Source organism: Corvus moneduloides, chromosome 6 (assembly GCF_009650955.1).
Source record: "Corvus moneduloides isolate bCorMon1 chromosome 6, bCorMon1.pri, whole genome shotgun sequence".
Taxonomy (NCBI): domain Eukaryota; kingdom Metazoa; phylum Chordata; class Aves; order Passeriformes; family Corvidae; genus Corvus; species Corvus moneduloides.
The window spans coordinates 44,519,840-44,544,839 of NC_045481.1; the positions used below are offsets into that span (position 1 = coordinate 44,519,840).

The window sequence follows — 25,000 nt, forward strand, 5'->3', positions numbered from 1 at the left end:
TCTCTTCTACAACTACTTAAACAATTGTGTCTATACCTTAAGGGGCCAGTTCTGGTTCTATTAAAATAAAATTACCATTGGAACAGAAACAAATTAAACAAGCAAAGACACTGCGGGCCTCACACCGTATTTACCTACCCAGTGTCTGAGCTGGGTTCTGTGCAATGTTTTTGCTTAGACAGAACTAAGATCAGCAGAACCTCCTTCACCACACAACTGCCAAGAAATTGCCTTGAGGCTGAAACCAAACCAAATTATAAATGAACTTTAGGCTTTTCTCTTACAAACACAATGTCCATCAACATTCTCATCACTAAAAGGAACCAAAAAACTATCATTGTGGATATCTCCTGGTTCTGCGACACAAGCACTCTCAATAGCATTGGGAAAGTCCACTTTTTCGCCCCTTGTCATACTGAACAGATGACAACTCTGTTAACAAAAGTAGCAGATTTAGGACCCGGAATAGTATTAGATACATCATAATAGAAAAGATTCTCAGAATCTGTCCCCACTCAGACATAAACACAACAGAAATATTTAAACAGAAGATACAAGTTCAAACCAAAAAAGCAGAAATCTTTATTGTAACTTTAAAAAGCCTTTTGATTAAATGAGCTTAGCTGCTGTTCCAAAGTGGGAAAAGAGAGGCTTGGCATGGTGGCCAGGAGTCCAGCAGACAATTTTTTTTTTTTAATTATTTTCACTGGTGTTATTTTAAAGGAAGCGCATTTAAGAAAAAAAATAAATACCCCAAACACCTTACCTCATTTAGCTGCAGATTCTGGAGTGGAAATCCTGAACTGAGGCAATGGGAAAACTGTCTACAGAACAGTAGGTTGGGTAAGCACAGGTACTAGGTTATGTCAACTAAAGACTCCCAAGAGTGAAGATAAATGGATGTGATACTAATTTTAAAACATTTTGCTGAACACTCAAGCAGCCAATAGGGGAATTCCTTAGGTCACTTCCTGTTCGTTTGATTGGATCTGCCACAACAACAACCAAGATGAGGTTGAGAGCGTTTGCATAAGGCCAGCTCAGTCCTCGGCATTCAAAGAGAACAGGTCTAACCGGGTTACACGCGTGGCTCCAGAACAAAAGAAAAACCTGGTAATGGATGAGGGATTGATTTCTTTGTAGTTGTTTTTTTAAGACCATCCCTTCTTTTTTATTTTATTTTTTTTTAATTGAGGTTATTTCAGGTAGATAGGGAGACCATAGTTAGAATGGAGAGAAGTGAAAAGCAGGAGTGTCCTAAATTAAAATTAGTCTGGAAATAACATTAGGAGATGCATGGTGTGGAATAACCCTGTGCTGGCAGGGAGGTGGACAGCGTGAGCCCATGTGATGGGCTCAATCCTTTCTTTTATACATTCCTAATCCTGAAAAATGTGTGAAAGGGGTGTTTATTGGTCTTTCAGCTTCTCTGGATATTTAAGAGTAGGTAAGAAACAAAATGAGGAAAAAAATCATCAGTGTGTGGGTATATGGGGTTGAGTATGGAAGTTCAGCTATATGCAGGTTAGCAGGGCAGAGAATCAGTAGATGTGCTCAGTCCAAAATTTTCCTTGAGCATGTATGAGTTACCCCTCCAGCCTGCAACCATGAACCTGAGCAGGAAACCAGGTGCCCAAATGAAAATATGAAGCCTCATGTGTTTCTCATTATTTCACTAGTCAGAAAAGGCACCAACATGGAAACAGTTAAAAATGCATAATGTTGGAAGGTTTTGAGGTTTCATTAATTTGTATGCATAAAACAAGAAATGTTAAATATTATTATTCAGTGACTGTTCAGTGGTCTGTGTGAAGTGAATTTTTTAGTCTTTGCTCATTTTTGGTCCCAAGTCTCATCATAAATCTTCCCCTGACAGATGCTGACAAGAGTTCTCAGTGCTAGATTTACCAAGCACAGGGAATGAATTGTCCTTCAACATCCAGAGATACTATTAATTATTAATCGAGGCTCATTGTCAACGTAGGGGAAATATTTCACAAATATTACTTATGCTGAACCTGATTTCAAGATAAATAATGGATCTCAGACTCAAGGAATGTCACCTTTGTTCCTATCATCCCCACTAACACCAATTAAAAACTAAGTTCCTTTTGTTCACATAGATAAGGTGCACCTGTGTACAAGTGTTGCTTGGGAAGATTCAATCATTTCTCACTCAGGTTAGGTCAAGTTCCACGGCTTCCATTGATTCTCGCCTATCAAAGAAAGTTGTCCTGGAGGAAGAAGGAAGACTGTAAATACCCATCTTGGAGAGCTGTATTGTCTTGTAGACACAACACCAAGGGTTAAGGTTGTCCCTGCAGACATCTGGGCAACAATTTTGATAAGTAGCCCTAGCACTTACAAGATTCCTCTAAGCATTCATGTCACTGAGTCCAAGTATTTGCATACCAGGTCGTGTCTTGGTGAGTATTTGTAGCTTTCATCATCAAAATAATGCCTTAGCAAGATATCAGCATGAATGATCAGTCCAGAGCAGGAAAAGCTAAGAAGCAAAGAACTAGCAAGCAGTAAAGAGCACTTCCCTTCCAAGGAAGGATACCTTTAGCAAGAAACCCAAGTCTTACATTGTGCCACTGAGCAAAACATGGGAGATTAAAGAATCACACTGAAATACATCTCATCTATATGCTGCAGAAGCATCACAGGAGGATGTGACCACTGCATCTCAACATGGATAGGGAAAGCAGAATTTTCCTCTTGCTAAACAGGACATCAGCAAAAGCAGAAGAAAAATGCTTCCAATGTGGTACTGAGACTGGAATGTCGCTTTCTGTTTGTGTGACTGTTGGCCTTTTCTGTTTCAGCTCCTAAGGGCAGAGACAGCTCTGGTTGCTACGATGCAGAATACTTCCAGACAGGCAAAAAAGCACATTGTACCAACAGGTCTGGACAAGGTGAAGCTAGCTTGGTCGGCACACCAGCATGCATTATTTATTACTGTGCTATTTTCAAAGGCAGGGTGCCACACAGGGTGGTGGCTCCCTAAATTTGCTGCCCTACCTGGCCAACTATGCTGCCCCCATGCTCCCAAGTATGCTTATTGACACTTACATGTGGTTCAGCACAGAGAAGATTACGGGTGGCTTTCAGAGACAGTCAGACCTTTCTCTCTGTATCCTTCTTTAGCATTGCAGCCACAAAATTAACATGAATTTGGTCCCCACACAGTTCTAGGTGGCAGAGAAAACATTAAAAACTTTATAACTAGGAACTTGGAGGCCACAATCACAGTATGGCAGAAGTGCCAGTGCAGATTCCCAGAATTAATTTAATTATAGCCATCAAGCATCAAGGAAATTACCTAAATCTGTCTAGATTCTTAAGTTGGCGTCTCTTACTGTAATGTCTGACACCTGATGAAAACAGAGGACAAATGTATGGTAATTTCTACTTTTTCATTAATATTAATTTCTGCTTCATTTGTTAAATTCCAGTGGAATATCAAAAGGGCATAAAGCTGATACGTAGGTTAGACATGCCAAGCAATTTAATACAGAGTATGAGATTCCTGCCTTCATTCTGCTGCAGCAAAATCAGAAATGATTCATAAACTTTGATGGAAAATAATACACTTTCTGTAAAAACATCACTAGAGAAGCCAGAAGAAATAGGACAGATACTATTTCCAAGCTGTGTTCTATGTTGTAGGCAAATGCCACCTATTACTAAGGTTGCCCATTACTTAGGCTTGCAAGACCTTGTAATTTTTTCTTCACTGTTTGCTAAATTTTACCCTTTAGCACTTTGGCTAAGTTGAAATTTTCCATCATGGACATTTGCTTTGCAACAAAATTTTGAGTAATTGTCATCCATACTAGTATATGTTTTTTTCTGACAAATTAAATAAAGGCTAAGGAAAGTGCTGTACTTTGTATTTATAGTTAGAAATATTACTGCCTTTTCTGTGGAAAGCTCAGGAACATTTATGTTAGAAGTGCAGACTGATTACAACAGGCTGTCAAATTAAGAGTGTACTATTTACCATTCCAAATAAAATCCAATCAAAGCTAGCCAGTTTAAAGCTTATTGACAAATCACAGAATCACAAAATCACAAGATGGGCGAAGTTGGAAGGGGTCATAGTGGGTCATCTGGTCCAGCCTTCAGGGTCAGCACATGCCACAGGATTGTATCCAGATGGATCCTGAGTATCTCCAGTGAGGGAGACTCCATAACCTCTCGGGGCAATCTGTTCCAGTGCTCGTTCAGCATTACAGTAAAGAAGTTCTTCCTCATATTAAGGTGGAACTTCTGTGCATCAGTTTCTGCCTATTGCCTCTTGTCCTGTTGCTTGGCACCACCAAGAAGAGCCTGGCACCATCCTCTGACACCCTACTGTCACATACTTAGAGACATTGATAAGGTCCTCTCTCGTTCATCTCTTCTTGAGGCTGAACAGGCTGAACTGTCTCAGCCTTTCCTGATAAGAGAGATGGTGCACTCTCCCAGTCATCTTTGTTGTCCTTCACTGGACCCACTCCAGGAGCTCCATGTCTCTGTTATCCTGAGGAGCCCAGAACTGGACACAGCACTCCAGCTGAGGTGTCACCAGGGGTGTGTAGAGGGGCAGGATCACCTCCCTCGACCTGCTGGCAGTGCTGTTCCTAATGCACCCCAGGACACCACTGGCCTTCTTGGCCACAAGGGCACTGCTGGTCACAGACAGCTCATTGTCCACCAGGACCCCCCCCAGGACCTCCACAGAGCTGCTGTCCTGGTGCCCAGGAGCAGGAGGCTGCGCTTGCCTTGGCTGAATTTCAGAAGGTCCCTCTCTGCCCATCTCTCCAGCCATTGAGGCCTGCCAAAGGGCTGCACAGCCCTCTGGGGTATGGGCTGCTCCTCCCAGCTTTGTGTCTGCAGGGAACTCGCTGAGGAGGCCTCTGCCCCTTCCTACAACTCATTGATGAATTAGTTAAACAAGACTGGGCCCAGCATTGAGCACCAGGGGACACCACCAGTGACAGGCCTTCAACTTGACCATGCGCCACTGATCACGATCCTCTGGGATCTGCCACTCCGCCAGTTCTCAATCCACCTCCCTCCCATTCAGAGAGACCCCACTTCTTGAGTTTGCCTGTGGGGATGTTGTAGGAGACAGGGTTGAAAGCCCTGCTGAAGTCCAGAGAGACAACGTCCACTGTTCTCCCCTCAAATAATAATCCACATAATGGATTCATGAGGCAGAGCCTCATTCCCTCAGCTTTCTTTTGCTGCAAGTGTTCTCCACCTCCTGGCTTCACAAGGCTTTCCTAGCAGATAACAAAGGCTATTCTTGTACATCCACCAACTTGAAAAAGCAAATTTTTCAATGAGTCCTCCATTTGGTCCAGCAGCTACCCTCAGTACAACTGGCAGAGGTCTGTAGGGGGGAGCTAAAGGCTTCATTCGTGGAATTAACCCACAGGATACTCAATGCCAAAACAGCCATCTCTGCACACCACGTATTCAAAACCTAGAAACTGTTCATAGGGAACAGAACTAAGAGAACATTATTAGTTTGTGACAGGTTGGGAGGCACACAGTACTTAGGGCACAGACTAGGGGGTATCATTCAAAGAGAAGCTACCCAATACTATGCATACAGGGAGTGGCCCTCAACTGTATTTGCTGCATATGAATCAAACTTGTGCTGAAAACTTCTGTTCATTTCCTCATGAGTTTTCTTATGCTGTTCATCCTCATGGTATTTTAGGTATTATAGTTACACATGTATTTATAATGTAAATAAACATTTAATATATGTAGATTAGTGTATTACATTGTACTAATGCATTAGCACTAACATTACAGTATTAGCACAAAAACATTTATTGATCTTTATGAATCCCTAGTGGGGTAAGAAGGTAATAATTTATTGCCCCTGTTTTAATGGAGAATCCTAAAATGATCAAGACAAAGGTGTTTATTAATTCAAGGTATCTGTTTTGAGCTGACTGAGCACCATGTATTTAAAACACTTAGTATTCTATAGTTATGTAAAGTACTGAAAGCACAGCTACCATTCATTCTTATTTCAGATCTTAGCACTTAGTTCTGTAAACCAGACTCCTTTTCTCCCAGAAAAGAAGGAAAAATTTGATTATTTTTTTAAATATGAAAAAATGTTGGCATGAGTCTAGAAAACAGCCTAAGCATTTTGTCTGCATTTTTCCAAGCGTAATCAATCTCAAGGAAAAGTCCATTATAGTTCTGCTGATCACTGTCTAGATAAATTGTAAGTAAAGAAAGTAATGATGAGGGGCTTGGCAATCGTCACAGCAGAATATGAGCTTTGCAGACAATTCTGTGAAGATTGACATTTTAAACCAATACATCTGCATATTTTAGTATTTCTACAGCTTCTTCACACACACAGCAGTCATCAAACCGACCCCAGCTTTCTGTTAGTTGAATCTGGTAAACTGAAACTAATTGAGTAACAAAGTTCCTTGGTTCTGTATGTTCTCCCCAGAAGGACGTATCCTGAAAATCCAGATATGCCTCAAAAGGGATGCTAGATAACTTGATGAACAAAGGGATAAAAGCAACCCCCCTCAAATTCCTTTCCCAGAAAGCCATCTGGCAACCAGAAAATACCATTTAAGCACCACTTTTCCTGTTCCTGGAGAGGACCCGCACCACCTTGACCCTTTGGTCTCCTTGCCACACATCTCAGATCAAGAGCTGGATTTTTTTCTTTAAAACATTGCAGTGGTTTCTCTCATCGTGTCAGTCTAAAGGTACAAAAAAGGCAAAATCAAGTGTATATCTGTTAATTTAAGGACTTCCAGAAAAAAAAAAGTGACAAACTTTTCAAGGGTCACTGAAAAACTGTCCATGCTCTGAGAGAGAGATTCATAAGAAAAGAAAATAGACCTCTGCACTGAGAAATAGAATGGGGATAGGGTAGAAAGAAAAAAATATATAAAAATGACATATTAAGTTTTCCATAGAAAAGATAAGGGTTATAAATGGCCAGAATGAACTGTCAGGGCAAACACAAATTGCTTATACAAACACTGAAAGAAAGAAATGCAAATCCTAGAGATAATATAGGTTTATAATTAATTATTTAATTTTTTTAGTCTCCTCAGTGTGCAGGTCAAACCAACTCAATGTAACAACATTGTTGCACACTGTTAGGAATAAACGTGTATGAGACATTAGGAGAGAAAGATTAAGATAATAATATAATAAATGATGTCTGTGGCAAAGATACGTAGCACTGAGGAGACCATTAAATCCAGTGCAGCATCAGTTATGTTTTGCATCTGATTTGAAGGAAAAATGTTAAAAAGTTTGTAAGGAGTCAACACTATCAATTGGTAAGAAACTATTTATAAGACTGTCTTTTGCCCATATGAGCTGACACAGTTCCATGGATTTCTGTGAGGTTTTGACAATGTATATCTAATAGTATTTTTAATATAGTTCTGTATATTGCCTTTTCAGGACTCCAAAAGATTTAAAATTTATTATGAGGCAATACTGATTGTGCAATGATGTTTCAGAGGAAAACTTCGTAACTATGCAATAGAGGGTGTTAAACAACAAGCAGGGCAAAATGACCTAATGAGTCTTTTCTATCTGTTGTGGTTTGAATCTCTTAGCAAACACTTTGATGCTGCCTGAACCAAAGCAAAATTATGAGAGCATAAAGAAGGCAAACACAAAGTAATGCGCAAAGAGTAAAAAAAAAAAAGGAGCACAGATATTGTGAGATAAACTTTTTGTATGGCTCAAATACTTCTCCTGTTACATTCATAAACCAGGACATGATAAAGCCACAAAGGACCAGGAGAGGCACAACCATTCCTGGGTGTTGCACCTGTCACTCCCAAAATTTGGTGAATATAGAAACAGGTTTGGCTAGGACCACAGAGGTAGGAACTGTGGATGCCTTGTCATTGTAGTACAACTGTAAGAAAAGTGAGGGAAAGCACTGTAAGTTGGCTGGACAGGAGTTCAAGTTCACTCTTGCACGTAGGTCCTTACCAGTGACTGTATTTCACTATTGCATTTGAGATACAGAATATATCAAACATTTTAGGAAACCTGCAAGTGGGTATATGGCTTCCAGCTACAGAGTGCTGATTCTTATGATGCAGTGTGTCTTACCAGAGTAAACTTTTCCCAGTTTAAGGGTGTTGGATTCCTAAGAGCCCTATGGAGTCTTTAAAAATCTAAATGGTTTAAATATTCCCAAACTTAAAAGCTGTTCAGAGAAGAGAATTTGGGCTGAGCTAATCTCTAGAAGAGACCTACAAGGAGCACACATAATTTCTGTTGTGTGCTGGGAAAGCAGAAAATTAAAAAATAAGGACAAGATACTAAAAGAACACATTAGGAGCCAATAAAATGGGATTGAAAAGAAATGGCAGGGCCAGTTACATGAAAAAATGGGAATTATTCACACTGTAATCAGCTGCTTGCAAGGCAGTCACCCTTGTAATCCACACAACATGGGAAAATGAAAGAGAGATGAGGAGTCAAGGGCAACCTTGGACACAAATACCCATGTCCAGATTTAGATCAAAAGCTGTTTAAGGACAGGATGGCACAACACATGTCCTAACTGAGAATACAGAGACAGACAAATTGAGGTGCAGGGCATCTGACTGAGAGATTATGTATTTGATTAGTTATGAGGTATCTATGGTAGCAGTGCTACTCCCCCGGATTGCTCAAATAGGAATATGCCAAACAAAGGCCCATGACGGCAGGAATATGTGCATGCCCAAGATCGTCAATGTGAGCTTCTCACTCTTCATGACACTGAAGAGCAGGATTCTGGATGAGTGCATTTTCATGTATATCTGTGTGTGTGTGATTGAGCATTGCATAACTGAATGACTGAGGAGGGGATAAACTGAGAAGCTGCTTCTGCACATTCCTGTCGTGGTGTATAAATGTGAGCCGAGTGAATTTAAAAGAGTACATTCATGCATTTGGGAAAGGATATTAAAGAAGACTCCAAGATTTCAGCTTTTAGAGTCAGGCAATGGATGTATCTGCCATTAGGAGAAGTTGGAATAGCTTCACAGAAATGAGTGAAGGGGGGGTCTAAGAACTATATGGGTACAAAGGACAATAAAAACCCAACCCTTCATGGTTCGAGTTAGCCTTAGGAGTCATACCAGAACAGATCTTTTGAGGGCATCTCAAAGCAAGCAGCTACCTGCAAGATAGAGATGTGAACAATTCATAGGCTAACTTCCAATCTTTGTGATTATGAGAGGATTTCCTTTGCCAACATCTGAGCAGGGGAGTGAGGGTTAACCCTTGAACATAGCTATAGCAGGCAAATCTTTCAAAACCAGTTTATCCCAGTTCCAGTAACTACACAATGTTCAGTGCCTGTGAGATGCAAATATCAAGTTTATGATTAACTGTGTTAAAATTCCATAGAACTGCAAGTACTTTTATTTGTTTGTATAATGAAATTGAGACGATGCACCCTTTCCTTACTATGCTTTCACTTTGCTAACATTTAAAAGAAAATCTCTCACTAGACACATGTGGTATATCCTTGTATGTCCCAAGAGTTTTCTTCATACCCTTTAGTTGGAAGGGGAGTTAGTTAGTACACTATCTGCCAGAGACCATGCATGTCTGATGCATGCATGACCGGGGGAAATATGGTTCTAAGGAAGACTGGGAATAGAATAAGCAAATATTTAACACTGACTGCATTGGAAGTCAGGTGATTCCCACTACAAAACTTGCGCTGTGGAGCAGAGACTTCTGCTGAGCAGGAAAGAGAGAGGACTTCAGGGGCCTGGGTTATTCCTCTGGGTTCTGTCAGAGTCTTTCAGCAATTTGCCTCTCGAGGTCTCTCTACTCATGATGCTAAGGAGGCTACCCTTCTTGAAACAATGTAACACTATAAAGATGACTACATTCCTGTTCGTGAGGCATTCCAAGTTTCAGTGGCTATGTCTAGAGATGAAGACTCTATAGAGCTTGTTAGTGATCCCATAAAGGAAAATCTTGGATATACCAGACTGTGTACCAGACTATTGTACTAGTACTTACCACGCTAATTAAACTTGAGGGGCACAGAAGTTCAGCCTCTATCCTTGGAGTTCTGCTCCATTAGTATTTGAGGTGGGCTGTCCATGTCTGATAGCCCTAATGTTTTCCAGATGCCTTTTACTCAGCAAAGATTTCATGTTTCTAATCCTTACATCTGGCACTTTTTTCCAGATTAAAACATACGTATATCACTTTTTCCAGGACAAGGGGCCAGTGTAATTCAGTTCTGTGGGTGTTTGCACTGAGGAGCTTCATCTGCCTCTTACAAACCAGACTATCAAATCTGGAAGGTGACCATGGGAACAGTATTGAAGGCACTGCAGTGAGGCACACTGACATGAAGCTGGCACCTCATCACCCCTGTATAGGGTTACTATGCAACATTGCATTAGTCAGAATTAATGACTTGATTTATTTAGAAAGAAAAACCTTCTCCCAGGTTTCTCCCATACCCTTTGTGAAACGGCTTTTAGCAGCTGGCATTCTGCATCTGTGGGAGGTAAGAATGAGAAGAGTTGTAGCGACTTTAGTGGATTTATTCTGTGGCTTTCAAACTGGGCTCAGTGACCCACAGCTAAACAGCCCTGAATTTCAAAGGAGTGAGTCTCTCCTTGAACCGCTCCCTAAGACAGCGAAAGCCTTGGAGCTGGAGCTGTGATCTCCAAGAAACTCCATCACTGGTCTCATGCCCTGCAGGAGATCCTTCTACTTAAATGCAGACATATTAACAGACAGCAATGCCTCTTGCAATCACCCCAGTGGTAGGAATCTGTCCCCCACTGATTACGGAGACAGGTGGCTTTATCATGCACCTCCACACACATATACACATTGCAGAAATGCCTCTCCAGAGCATACCTGAAGGAAACACCTATTGGGGCTGCCAAATCTGGAGGAAAGAATAGACACAGGCTTTCACTCAATTTCTCTGCTAGGAAATTGCACCATTGCTACTAAAATGGATTGGATATTCTGTTCTTACTGCCAAGTACATAATTTAGTTAATGGTCTTGATGGGGACAGGCATGAGATCTGTAGGTCTGAGCATTCTTGCATATGGACAGAAAGAGCACAGAAGGCATGTTCTTGGATCACAACACAGACAACACAGGAAAATATGTTAGTATCCCCAAAACTTACAAAAGAAGAAATGGAGTGGAGAAGAAAAGGAAAGAGGTGGAAAAAAGGGAAAAAACCCAAGGAGTTTCAACTTCATTGGTAATGGTACAGTCACTTTCTATATTTTTTTCTTCGCACATTTGATTGTATTTATTTGCTTTTTATATTTATAGATGATCTGCAGTGGTCCTTTCTGACCTTAACCATTCTGTGATTTCATAGGACAGTTCAGGCTCTCCTGGACCTCAGAACATGTCTTAACCTCCTGTTCAAACCAAAGTCAGGTAAGTAATCAGACAAGGTTGCTACAGGCTTTAGGGCTTTTTTTGTCCCTTTAAAGCAGTTTCTTGGCAATCCAGTGTATTTCATGAATTGAAACTACTGTTATAACTATCATTGTAACCAGTCTGTCATCTAGACTGGTTAGAATGGTACTCGTACCTGTTCCTCTACAGAATCTCCAGAGATTTGTCGCATTCTGCCAGGAAGTTTTATCTGGCTCAGTTTTGCCCTGATCCTGTTGAACCATATGCTCCAGTTATAATCCACTGTCATATTCCTCTCACCATGTCACTTCATCTTCTAAACTGTACGTCATATCTCTTTTCACATCTCCAGTAATACTGTAGGTAGAGGCACCAAGGCACCATGAAATCCACTGTCCATAAGGATACACATTGAAAGAAAGCAGCCACCCGTTCGTGCACAATTGTGTATAGTAAAAAAATAACAGAAGCAAATTCCCCTGAAAATATTGGTTAATTGTATGTGAGTCCAACCATTGTTAAATATTACCTTCAGCATTTTTCTCTACATAGCATAGTTGCATAAAACAGATTCCATTCCCAGCACCAGGTTCTCATCCCTGGAAAATCAATGGCAGTCAAGGCAGGTAAGCTATGATATGTCCATGCATGGATTCATTGAAAGATACAACAAAAACCAAATTATACTAGAACTTGAAGGCATATCAGCAATCTTACTATTCCAAAAATTCATCATATTAATACTGTAACATACAAATTTGATGTGACTTTCTAATGACATAATTCTTCATGGAATGTGATTTGTTTATAGTAATAAGAAATACAGGATGTGTCATAGAATCCTGGCATAAAATAGTTTGGCATGCAACTTCTAAGTCAGGAACGTAATGTTCTTATTTACTGTCACTGAACTGTCATTATTAAAGTAATGAAAAAGATGGGAGAAGAAGGGGAGAGAGACTGGCAATGATCTATTAAGCACCATTTGGTAACTATTACTATTCTTTGAGATGCAAGTTGGAAACCACAATCTGTGTATAAAACAAAGACCACATTTTAGAATCACCATCAAGATCAAATTTCAATAATTTAGAATACAGACTGAATTTTTATTTTATAAATATATGTCTTATATATGTAATTCTGACTGAAATTTATCTGAATAAAAGTGACTATTTGCAATATTTGAAAGGGAACAAAAACTTTAAACTATACCATGTTTGTGTGTAAAGAGCCAAGAGCTGATAGAGAAGATTATTTGCTGCTCACTTCTGCCAGAGTACACTGTTAGTAGCCTGGCTAGAAGATTCAAAAATTCACCTTCACTGGATTTTTTAAATGCCCTATTAACATGGACTCTCATCCCCAGTCATGGGTTTCACAACCTGGTCGCCTGGGAGCAGAGGAAGGAGCCTGAAGAGTTCAGCGATGCTCTGATGATACTCAGTTCAGCCCTGGGGCTGGCTCAACTCTTAGGTGCTGCATTTGCCTATTTAAAATCAGCTTCTCTTTACTAATATCCAGTGGTGTCACTACAAATAGCTACATCACCTGGCATTTTTCAAATTGTTTCAACTGCAAATTTTATAGACAGATGAGTCCCTTGGACAGAGGTATGAAAATAACAAATCTCTTATACGAAAGGACAATAAATCATGACTCAGGTGACTCACTCCCTGTATAGAGGATGGAAAATGAAAGAGTAAGCCCTTGAATAAGAACTGACTGAGACCTGAGTGAGACCAGTTACTGAGATAATTAGCTAAGGTCTTTTCATTTATACATTAATGAACCAGAAGATCAAAGGCTTTGGCTAGGCCTGTAACCACGACTGCAACATTGTCTTGCTATGCAATAATGAACTCATTATTAGCTGCTTTCATAAATTACATGTGGGAGACTATTTTATTTTTAATACTGTATATAAAGCACAAAAACAACTACAATGTTGTTTTAGAAAATTTTAATTGCTAAGTATGCACTTTCATGTAATAAGCACATTGTTACTTTCAGCTGATTGCTGCCACCAATTTTGTCCTTTCACTGGAAATTTCCTGACAGGTGGCAAACCTTTTCTTGTTTTGTGGAAGAATGTCGGGGTCCCTTCCCCCCTGCCATGTAGCCCTGGGAGAGGGGTCCTGGGGGGAGGCACAGTGTTTCCCTGCCGCTGGTCAGCCTCGTTCCCCATTGGTTGTTTTGTGTTCCCCTCCGCGGGCAAGGACCCTCGGGTCCCGTGATTGAGCAGTTCCTCAGCAGAGCCCCGGCCACGCGGCTGGGGAAATAAATATCTCTGAAACATCTAGCAAGAATCAGTCCATATATATATATTCTTTCCACAGGACGCGTTGTCTGATACACGTGTTGCAGTATCCCCACTGTAACAGAAGAAAGGGGAAATAAGCGACTGAATGACCAAAGTGAACTTGAAGTATGTTTCATCACTTCAGAAAAATCTGTAAAATCTACCTCAGAGGGAGGAAAATCAGATTAGCATGCTAAGATTACGTAAGACTGAGAAAAGTAAATATTCGAACACTCAACTTCACCCCATCTTTTTGTGCCAGCATGTTTCTGCCATTTAACATATTGGGGACAGATATGTCTGGACCCATGACCGCAGAGTTGATGTTTAGCTTGGGAAATTATGTAAGTAAGGCTCTAGAGCTGTTCTTAAGAAATCTGGAATGTATTTCTCTTTCTACTGTAGACTTTCTGCAACACTATAGGCAGGTTGTATGATATTTATCTTTCAGGTCCAGAGCTGTAAAGCACTGTATCATTTTACACAGTTGCTGGGAGAATAAATATATAAATGTTCACAATCTATAGTTGAGAAAAGCTTACAAACACACATCTGATTGAAACTTCCAGATAAAATTGCAGCACTTCATGAAGGAAGTTGTTGACTGTTACTGTTGGCAGTAAGACGTGATATGGAGAAAAGCTTTGTCACAAATGGACAAGTTATTATTATGTGGGCATGTTAGTATATGCTCTCTTTTAAAATGGCATAAGAAAGAAAGGTATTTTATCTGTTGGCAAAGTTTCTGATGCAAAAATGAAATATATATTCACATTTATTTATGACCCACTCAGAAGATCTGACACTGCTGGGGAGAAGTTTAAGCTTAGGCATTAAGCCATCAGTTGCTACAGTAACAGCAATTATTCACTGCTCTGGGACATAGGGTAAACCTGACACATTGATTGCCACCCCCTCCTCTCTCCCCTGCCTGCTAAATTTTTTTACTTAATGATTTACCTTCAAGCCGATGATCAGATGATTCACAACTCAGATGAAAATAAGGGCAAGTGAAATCCCAACATCGAATGATTTATTCAAAAACTCTTTTAGCCTGGAAATTATCCACAAGGTAACATTTTTCCATGTTCTTCATTAATTTGAATTGTTCTGCAAACGTTTGTCATCCCCCACAGTTCTCACCGAGTATTCACCAAAGCTTTTGTTTCCAGCATGACTATTCATAATGTCTTATTCATCTGTGACCTCAGTAACATGTTATGGTTGTTTTTCTCCCTGACTGGATGACTTGAAAACCGTCAAAGAAGAAGGCTGCAGGAGCACTTCCACCAAAAATGCTCGTGCGTGTCAGAGCATGTCATTGCAGAAGTGCAGCTAGGTGGATGTTTATGGCTTGTCCCTATTTCACAAACACTATAGTAAACAAAATGGCAAAGCCAAATGCAAAGCCCAGCAAGTACAGTCCTGGGTTGTTATTAAAATATACATTCCCAAAGCTCTTTGAATGACTTCAAAGTTCCCTTGAGAAAGACATGGAGAAACTCATCATTGCTTCACTAATGTGCACGACCTGTAGAGTACAGTTTTGGTGTGCTCTTCTTATGTCCTCGAGAGAAAAAGGGATGTGGCTGGAAGACCTTCAGCTAGATGTATTTCCCCAGGAAATGCTCACAGCCTCTAAAAGGATGCATCAGGCACAGGAACTACAATGTCCCAGTGGGTGCCAAGGGGCACTGTCACTGCCAGTGCTGCAGAGTGCCTTCTACACTGCCTTTGGAAGTCTTTTGAGAGGATTTTAGTGATTTTAGTGAATAAGAACTTGGTCTAGACATTGAGCTCTTTTTAGTAAGCAAACAGAATGTTTACTGTCGTGTCTAAGAAAAAAAAAGAAGAATAAAAAAGAGCAAGAAAAGAGCCTCCTAACACCCAGCACCCAAATCTGAATGCAGGGGGCGAAGTCAGAAGACGTGTGCCATCAGCTTCAAGGACACCAGCAATCGATACCACGGCTCCATGCCAGGAGCACTGCCCATCTGAGCTGCATAGCTGGAGGCTTTCTGGAAAACACATTCTTCTTTTGTCACTTCAGCTCTGAATCACAGATGTTCCTTGGTGACCTTTTGGAGGCAGAGTCCTCTCCTTCCTCAGAGAGTCTTGCTTCACCCCACTCCAGCACTAGCTTTGGTAGCCTGGTAATTTAGGAGTTGAGATAGAACTCAGATGTCAGGTCATTGCCACTGCCACTCTCTTTGTCAGTGCAAGACTAGCTTCATTATATTATGTGAATCTATGAAACATCAAAAATAGTTTCTCCCTGTAACTTTTAGCCCATTAGTAATCACTAAGCATCAAGAGTCCAAACTGCTCCAGCCCAGCAATGGAGTTATGCTTCCACTGTCCCCATTTGGCTGGTTCAGGGAGGAAACAGGATCTCTAGACTTGTTCCAGATCTTAATATTGCCTTTTCTTCTGCGTGCCCATGCCTGAAATTGGTAATGAGAAAGCTATTCATTCCTTTGCTCTCAATACAAAGCATTGTATTAGCTTGTTGTCACTTTGAGTGCTAGCTTATCTCTCTCCACCTGCAATTAAAATGTCTAAGGAAGGGCAGCAGTCTTAAACTGCATCTTGAGATAAAACCACTTCTTGTTGGATTAACTCTTCTGCACACACACTGCACAATTTGCATTCTTGCGTCACAAACAAGTATTTCCTGCAGTCCTATTGTCCCATCCTCATCAGAATTGTGACTGTTTCTAAATCAGTTTTCACACTGACCACTCCATACTCAGTTTGTCCTCTGGCACAAATCATTCCCAGAGATGTGTGAATCAAGCCATTCTGAATGGGAAAGAAGGAGTACATTTAGCCACAAATACTCTAAATGTTTTTTTTTTCTCTTGGGTAGTGAATCAGATGAGAGCATAAATTCTTCTAATAATTTTCCTTCTCCTATAAATGCATCATACTATTAAAGCAGCTTGAGAGTGAAGATGAGAACACTCCTATGAATCGTTTCTGAAATGAAGCAAACTTCTAGGTAGAAAAAGACCAAGCTGAAATAGACTTTCCAATCAATACTAACATGCAAGTCTTGAGCCATAACATTTACTGTCATTAATCCATGAAATATTTGGCGCAAACACATGCAATGGGTCTATCACTAATCATAACTGTGGGAGTATACCTTTGCTCCTTTTAGCTGGGTGGGAGTATACCTTTGCTCCTTTTAGCTGGCCCATGAAGGTTAGAACATCCAGGCATTTGAAAATGTGGGGCATACAAACCTCACAACAAATTACATGATCCGATGCATCACCAAGACATCAAGGAAAATTAAGCTCAGGATGAGTCTCAAGGTCTGTGCAATCAGTCACCATTCCTGAACATGGGCAGGCTGTGAAGAAGCTGTTTCTAGGACTCTGCTGCTTGACAGTGAGTGAAGTATAATGCTTTTTGCTATTAAAATTAAATATCCACACTTGCACTTTGTGCACAGGTAATGCAAAAACATGTAATCTTTAGGAAAAAAAAAAGGAAAGTAAAATTTTCACAGTTGAAAACTTATTTTGTTCCACTAAACAGTGGGGGGGGGGGGGAAAGGAAAGAAGTAAAATGGAATTTGAGTTCAGCTTTAAGCAAAAGTCCTAACTGGTTTTAAGGTGGCTCTTGATCTATGGATGTAAGGACTAACGTGAATTAACACCATCCAGCAGGAGAGAATAGGACTCAGCAGTTACAACCCTTAGATTTGTTATAGTCATTTGGTCTCACTGAGGTTTTCTTTACTCATTTTAATTCTCTTTTATATCATCTGTCGTTACAGAGTCCCTAAAATGCATTATGGAATTGCAAGCTAAAGCCAAGGCATACACATTCAGCAGTGACTCACTGTGCAGCCTGGGCAAGTGTCTGTCTCAGTTCAGGAAGAGGTGAATGGGGCAGTGATAGTTCTCAGTCTCATAAAAACTTCAAGAGCTTCCAATGAAAAGGAGTAGTTCTGTCACTACAATCTCTAACCTGCCTCCTTCCTAGCCCAGTAACATAGTAAGAGCAAAGGACAAAAGTCCTGCAGAAAAGAAACTCCACCTGCTCACAATCTATTTATGTCAGATGTTGGAACCCCCACCCATCTCTTCCTGACACATCTGGTAAGTGTATCTCCTGCACAAGAGCAATAATGCACCATCATGGGGGAGTGGGAGGTAGGGTGGGGACTGCCAGCAGGATAAATATACTGAGAGGGAGAAAGAAATTAAGGGAAAGCCTTACATGTAGCAAAATATATGTTCAGTTATTTCAGGAGTTTTCTTAACAGCAGATCCATGAAAAAGGCAGAGGGGAGGGCTGTGAGCAGGTTGAGGATACTGACAGCTGAAGGATGGGGCTGCAGCTGGCTCTGCTGTGTCCACTAAGCATCCAGTGGCTGGGGGCTTGTCAGGTCCCAGGAGCATTAGCTGTCGGTCAGTGCCTTTACTATTCTGTGCAGTGTCGCTCCGTACATCTAAAATGGCAGAGAAAAAGTCATGGGACACTGTCTAAGCTTTTTATACTTTTAGTAGAGATAAAAATGCCTTTACAGCGTCCTTTTCTGGCTGTCTTACTGGTCTTAGATAAAAGTGGAAGTTAAAGAGTACTTTGGAGATCTGCTCTGAGTGATCCAAAGTGCCTTGGCTCTGGCTGGTGCAAGATCAAGCCCTCTGCAGGGAACAGTGTCAAGGTAAGTGCAGCAAGTGCTCTGGAAAACACAGGATGCAGACACTGTAAAATCAATTTTGTTTCCTGCTTGAGTCAGCCTTTGTTTTTAATTTGGTATTGTCATCCACTTGTTTACACTGATACAGACCTAGTCTGGAGAAACCAGTCTGTGATTTCCGAAGAGCTAACACATTCCATCACAGGTTGTAATCCCACGCTTGATTGATATATCATGGCCTCTAACACTCATGCTGGTGTGTGGAATTGCACCCATTTCTTGGTTTGCTTGTCTCAGACAGTGCCACAAAGGAGAATGTGTATGGTGGTAACAAAGCACTGAGCTGTACTGACGCAATGTGATTGGACTCAACAATATCACAGTTTCATAATGCAGAAGGCTTTGAAGAATCAAACAGACCCCAAACAAAGCACAGCCGCAGGTCAGAGCTGGGAAAGCAGTGCTGGCCAGAGGCAGACACCCAGAACAATGCACCCTAGTATACAGGTTGGGTAGAGACAGATGCAGAGAGTCTGATATGGATAGGTATTACTCGATAGGAAGAACAACCTCAGGACAAGGGAAGGAGCACCATCTGGTGGAAAACAGGTCAAAATTAAAAGCAGTGTTTCTCCTGGTCTTTTCTTTATCATCGCCTGGTAAAGAGCAAAGGAATTACTATCACCTCTAACTCACTCTGCAGAACTCTGGGAACCCCTGATACACTCTTCACAGAAGATCAGATCTGTCTCAATGTGTGTAATCTGTGCAGCTCATCCCATGACATAAAAACATGTCTGGGAGTCTGGGGAAGCTTGAAGTTTTAGGATGTTTTTGGTCTGAATTCTTAAGCAGAATCAGATCCAGGTATTACGTGTTTGTTTTTTTAAAAAAAGTCTCTTTTTTCTCATCTGACCATTTCCATTGAACCTGTGGCATCCTTGGGACTCCTACTCATGTGTTAAGTATAGTTAAAGCTGATCAATAGCTGAAAAAGATCCAAGGAGGCAGACAGGAAAGATGCACGTGAACTTAGACACACACAAGCTTTCTCAGGAAACAAGACTGCAAAGAGAAGAAGCCAAATGTGAGCCATTAGCTCATCTGGTTGTTTTGCAATGAATGGATCTCAGTCTAGTGATTGCAGAGTATTTCTGCAAGAGTATCAACATAGGAGCAGAAGGATATCAAGCAGCTATTTGGTACACAATTTAGAAAAACTAAGTGCAACATTCATTAGAATTAAGGGAATGAGTTAGAATTCAGGCCAATTCTAATGATTCTGTAATTTGGAAAAAAACATCTAGTAGTAGTTTCAAAGTATAATATTGAGCAAACACCATTTAAAGTTTCTACAACAGTGAAGATCCAAGGGTCACCTGAAAAGAAACTTCAAAATCAGCAGCTTTGCAAATTACATTAAAAGCAGGCTGTACCAAGTTTCTTAAATTGTTTCCTCAGCTGGGGTCAGTTTCTTTTCCTCACTTTAACAGCATTTAGCTGTCTTGTACTCTGGTGGGAAAAGTGAGCAAACTTACTGACTGCAATAAAGGCAGTTTAATAGCTGAAGCAAAAGCTGCACGTGCAAGCAAAATGAAACAAGGAATTCATTCACCACTTCCCATCCGCAGGCAGGTGCTCAGTCATTCCCAAGAAAGCAGTGATGTGTAACAGCTACTTGGGAAGACAAACACTGTAACTCTGAACACGTCCCCCTTCCTTCATCTTCCTGTGGATTTATGTGCTGAGCATGATGTTGTATGATATGGAGCTTGACCAAAGGTGGGGTCAGCTGTCCTGGCTGCATCCTCTCCCAGCTCCTTGTGCACCCCCAGACCACTCCTATGTGGCGTGGGGCGGGGTGAGGAGCAGAAAAGCCCTTGGCCCTGTGTAAGGATTGCTCAGCAGTAAGGAAAACATCCCTGTAGTGTCACAACTCTTTCCAGCACAAATCCAAACATAGTCCCATGCCAGCTACTATGAAGGAAATTAACTCCATCCCAGACAAACCCAGCACAATGCTCTTTCAGGTAGAAGAGAAAATTACACAGACAATATTTAGTCAAATACAGAATTTTGAAGTTCGTCCTTGATAAAAGGACTGATGGTGCTACACACTCTTGGATTTGCTCACAAATATTAATGATACCAAACACTGCACATGAAATACCAAATCTATTTGTAGTTGCACTCACCAAAGTGGTATTGACAAATAATACGTGTTTCTCCAAGCTATCTGTATCTCACCATCTTACCTTTGCTGTTTACCATGCTAGGAACCACTTACACAATAGTAACAATTGCTCAAGGAAACAATTGCTTCTATGTTTTCACAGTTCTAACAACAGACATCTGCAGTCTTTTAAAATCCACCCTCTAATTCAATTTAGGGATATTTCTTTTGCACTTCTATATTCCTTCACCAAAAAATCAACACCTCTGTTTTTTGTGGGTTTTGTTGTTTTGGTTTCTTTTAACTGGCAAATCACAGTTCAATGGATGAAGTATTCTCTTACCTGGATTATAATTTTGGACATCTTCTGCTCTAAGAAACTGTTTGCCCATCCTGCTATTACCACTTAGCTTCTCATATTTGAACCAGGTAGAATTCATCACTGCCTGTTTTGACCAAGAATGCCATTTCACATAATATTCTTTTGAAGTAGATCTATTTCCGCAAAATATTTGAAATATTGACAAAAGGGAATTTTCTGGTGAAAAAAAAATGCTGCCCTGGCAGCTTCCTCACCAGCACTGCATTCAAGTACTTACAAAAAAATGCCATGAGTATCTAAAAAAAAATTCCTAACCTCTTGCTAAGAACTTGGATCTTGCATCTCAACAAGGAGTCACAAAGAGGGTGGTTAACCCATGAGCTACATTCCTCACTGGCAGCCCTGATCTGGTTGGAAAGGCAGGATACATGGCCCCCAACACTTGCCCATGTAGCTTACACTACATCTGCCAAGCAGCAACTGCATATTCCAAGGAGAAATTTCCAGAGGTAGTAGTGAACTCAGACCTGGAGCCAATGCTAAGAGAACTAAGAATTTGACTCACCTACTGAAAGTATTTGATCAGTCCAGCCTGCTCCTTGTTTCAGCCTGGGACCCATGCCTGCCTGAGTACACTTAATGGAGTAATCTTGCTTTTTTGTGGATAACTGTGCATTCAAGACATGTATGTGTGCTCCCAGAGACATTCTCTTCTTTTATTATTTTTATTTTTAAATGGAAATAGAATTTAAACAAGGAGCTACCTTTTTCCATTCTGCCATTAAACACAAAAGTTTCATAAGTTTAAGATAAGTACATTTTAGTTTAAAACTTCACACTTCGAGATTTGTTTATAATGATGTTATGATCTCAGTGAACACAGACTGCTTGCTAAATGTGTTCTTTATTGAAAATTCTCTATCCAAATTGAGTTTGAGGTTTCTCAGTGCCACGAGATATATCATTCTTTCATTCTTTCCTTGACCACACTCTTATCCTTCTGTTTGTTGTTTGGGAGTTTGGTTTTTTTCCCCTAATGAGCTAATAAGAGAGATTATTACAAAATGAATTTATAGGTTTCATGTAAAGCTGCTGCAGAGAGTCAATTGATGCCATTTGTAACTAATTGATTAATATGCATGATGAGTTTCAGATCAGAGTTCCACTTTGTGAAGTAGTAACATGCATTGACAGCTATAGATAGATAGATAGAGAGATAGAGAGATAGATAGATAGATAGATAGATAGATGACAATTTTAATGGAAGGGTATTCAAACCCTTGGAGCTCTAGAACACTTAACAGTATCCTGAATGAGCAGAAAGGAGCCTTTGTCATTGACAATTCTCCTCTATCTTTGTTCTATAGGTGGTTCTAACAGGACTTTTGAGCAAACTGAAGTATCCAAACCTGCTTTCTGTTGAGGTTTACAAACATATTCTCCTCTGAAAATTATAGGTCATGGATGGTTACTGTATTCATTTCAAGAAAAATATTGCAATGATAGATGAACCACTTAGATGATACCTACCTTTCTATACTTAATAATACATATATCTTAAAGAAGTTGATTTATCTTAATGGCAATGGCATTCTAAAATATACCTCATCATGTGCCTGAGTGAAGGAGGACTGCAGCCAGACTAGGCACTGAAGACTTTTTCTAGGCACAATTTACAAATAAAGGGATTGTTCTTTCTTGAAAACTGAAATGCCTATTAAAAGTCCATTAAATGCTAAAGATTCCTTCTAGCTTAACAGGAAAAAAGAAGAGCCCAAAGAATAATATTGACTGGGAACTAAAAACTGAAGCAAGAAAGACAAGTGGTCCTTGTGGCTGTAAAGCTTACACTGTTGAACATTGCAGAAGCACTATCTGATAACAGCTGTATCCCGCTCTCATATGCTGCCTACTCTATGGGACAGCTGATGCTGTTGTAATGCAGACTCTTGGTTATCCCAAAGGGAAAACAGAAGGTTTGAAATCACCATTGCAGACCCCAACAGTAAAAATGTACAAACACACTTTCCTCATTTTCTAGGGGTTTGGCACACATGCAGGATGGCAGCTTCCCGTTGCTCCCTGCCTCTGCCCTCCCAGGGCACCTCGGTGGCAGCTGACAGAAATGTACAGACACATATTAGAGCAAATGTTCTCCAAGCACGACAACTTGATTACTATCTGACTTGGCCTTGGAACAGCCTGAGCATGTTAGGACCTGACAGTATTTCAGTGTTGTAAAAGGAATTCAATGTGCAGTGAGGACATGCCTCCTAAACTTCACTAAGAGTTGGTTTGAGAGAGATCTGCAAGGCAGCATAACAGAAAATTAATGCATGCTAATAGGAGGAGTATGGCATGTGTAATCCTAGCTGAGTTCATATGAAAAGAAAAACATAGCAATTGTTGCAGAAACTGACATTGTACTTGCTAGTTCCCAGTTCCACTCCCTGGCTTTCTGGCTGACCTCTGACTGTCATCTGTCTATTCAGGAAAGTGGACATGAATTAGTTAAGTGTGTGAAGTTGTTATGTATATCCTAAAGGAAGTTAAACCTCCAATTCAGTGCTCTCACGTAGCCTTAAATCACTATAGCCCAGTCCTCAAGATTAAAGTGATGATATTTAGCTTTCTTTTAACAAGCATAATTCATCCTAACCTAGCTGTCATTCTATCTGCTGTCAAGTTTTTGCAGAGCTCTAGTCGTATACTCTTGTATTCTGATCCTTTCAGAATGTGAGGCAAATAAGGAAGTTCAGAGTTGAATCCTGTGTGAATGCAAAACGAAAGCCAAATGCCCCATCCGCAGTGCCTCTTCCCTGCCCACCCAGACCATGCAAATGTTCTTTGGGGATGTGTGAAGGGTTAAGGATTGTTCTTCACGCATAACAATGTGCATTTATCTGTTAATTTTTCATGCTTTATTCCTGAAATGTCAAAAGCAGTGTTTGAGCCAATAACATTGGCAGCATTAAGATTTCTGTACTGCCCAACATTCCTGAGAAACAGCAGACACAGAAATGGTCATTTCTTTCTGGAAGCTGTCTAGTTAAGGGTTAGTTTCAGCTGAGTGCTGCACCTGTAGCTTACAAGGTCATTTAATGGAGAAATTCAACAAAATGAAACAGAAAAACAGCCTTAAGTGACCTTCCCAAATAGTTGTGGACTCCCACCGTGCTTCTTTACAGAACAATTACTGCTACCCCAATTTTCAGGAAGCAAAAGGTGGAATGCGTGCATTTCTACAAAGAAATGCATGGCAAGACAAGAAGTCATGCACAGGTGTCCTGGTTGGTGGCTGCTTTCTGTGGTCCATAGGCTGCAATTTGAGCTGTCCTTCACTGCGTTCCAAACAAAACACACATCCCTCTGAGCTTCCTGAACATAGTTTGAAAGGGCTTTTGAAGCAACACTTTCTGCCAAGGAATTAGAATGCAGTGTTAATGGTGTACTGGTTTAGGAAGAAAAAAGTCTTCCAGTGGAAAGAGGCCTACTTATACAACCCGCCATCTAGACAGCCTAATTTGGGCAGATCCATTGCTCTTTTCCTGCTGTATCCTCCAGCTGAGTTTCAATCAGGATCAGTGAACATTTTGCCCTTCTATGTTGTACCAAGGAAGGTGACAAAAAATGTTGAGAAATCTGACTGGTTACTTGGTTAGTCCCATTCATTCACAAGTCCCTTGGTGATCATGGAGTCTTGCAGGATTTAATAATTCTCATAATCAAGTTTTCCAACTAAGACTCTGATGAATATTTCCAGTCTGTTTCTTGTGCCTCAAGTCACGAACGCTTCATGAGATTAGATTAGTATCAAGAGCAAAGCCTAAGAAAGATTTTATGCTTTTTGTGGTAAGAGAGACCTTGTGTTTCTCATGCATGGATAGAGAGGGAAGAGTTTATTTAACTGGAACAGTTCACAGGTCTGTGGTTGAAAGATGTTTCATTTTCTGGTCACTAAAACATAGGAGCTGCCTTTGCAGGCAGTTGCAAAGGCATACACAGGTTTGTGTAGCAACTAAGAGGTTACTTTTCTGTGCCTTTGAGTTTCAAGGATTTTGAAACAGGTTCAAACACTTTATGAAGTTTCATCTTTCATTGAATCCCTTAATCCCTCTAAGCT

At 40.5% G+C, this 25,000-nt stretch overlaps 1 protein-coding gene across 1 annotated transcript in view; it reads right to left on the minus strand.

Annotated features, from left to right (window-relative positions):
• EHF (ETS homologous factor) overlaps positions 1 to 904 on the minus strand; it is a 33,924-nt gene extending 33,020 nt beyond the window's left edge. The window contains exon 1 of the mRNA XM_032112757.1: positions 767 to 904. The gene's annotated coding sequence lies outside the window, so the exon portion shown is untranslated. The remainder of the gene's footprint in view (positions 1 to 766) is intronic.
• Positions 905 to 25,000: the final 24,096 nt, after the last annotated feature.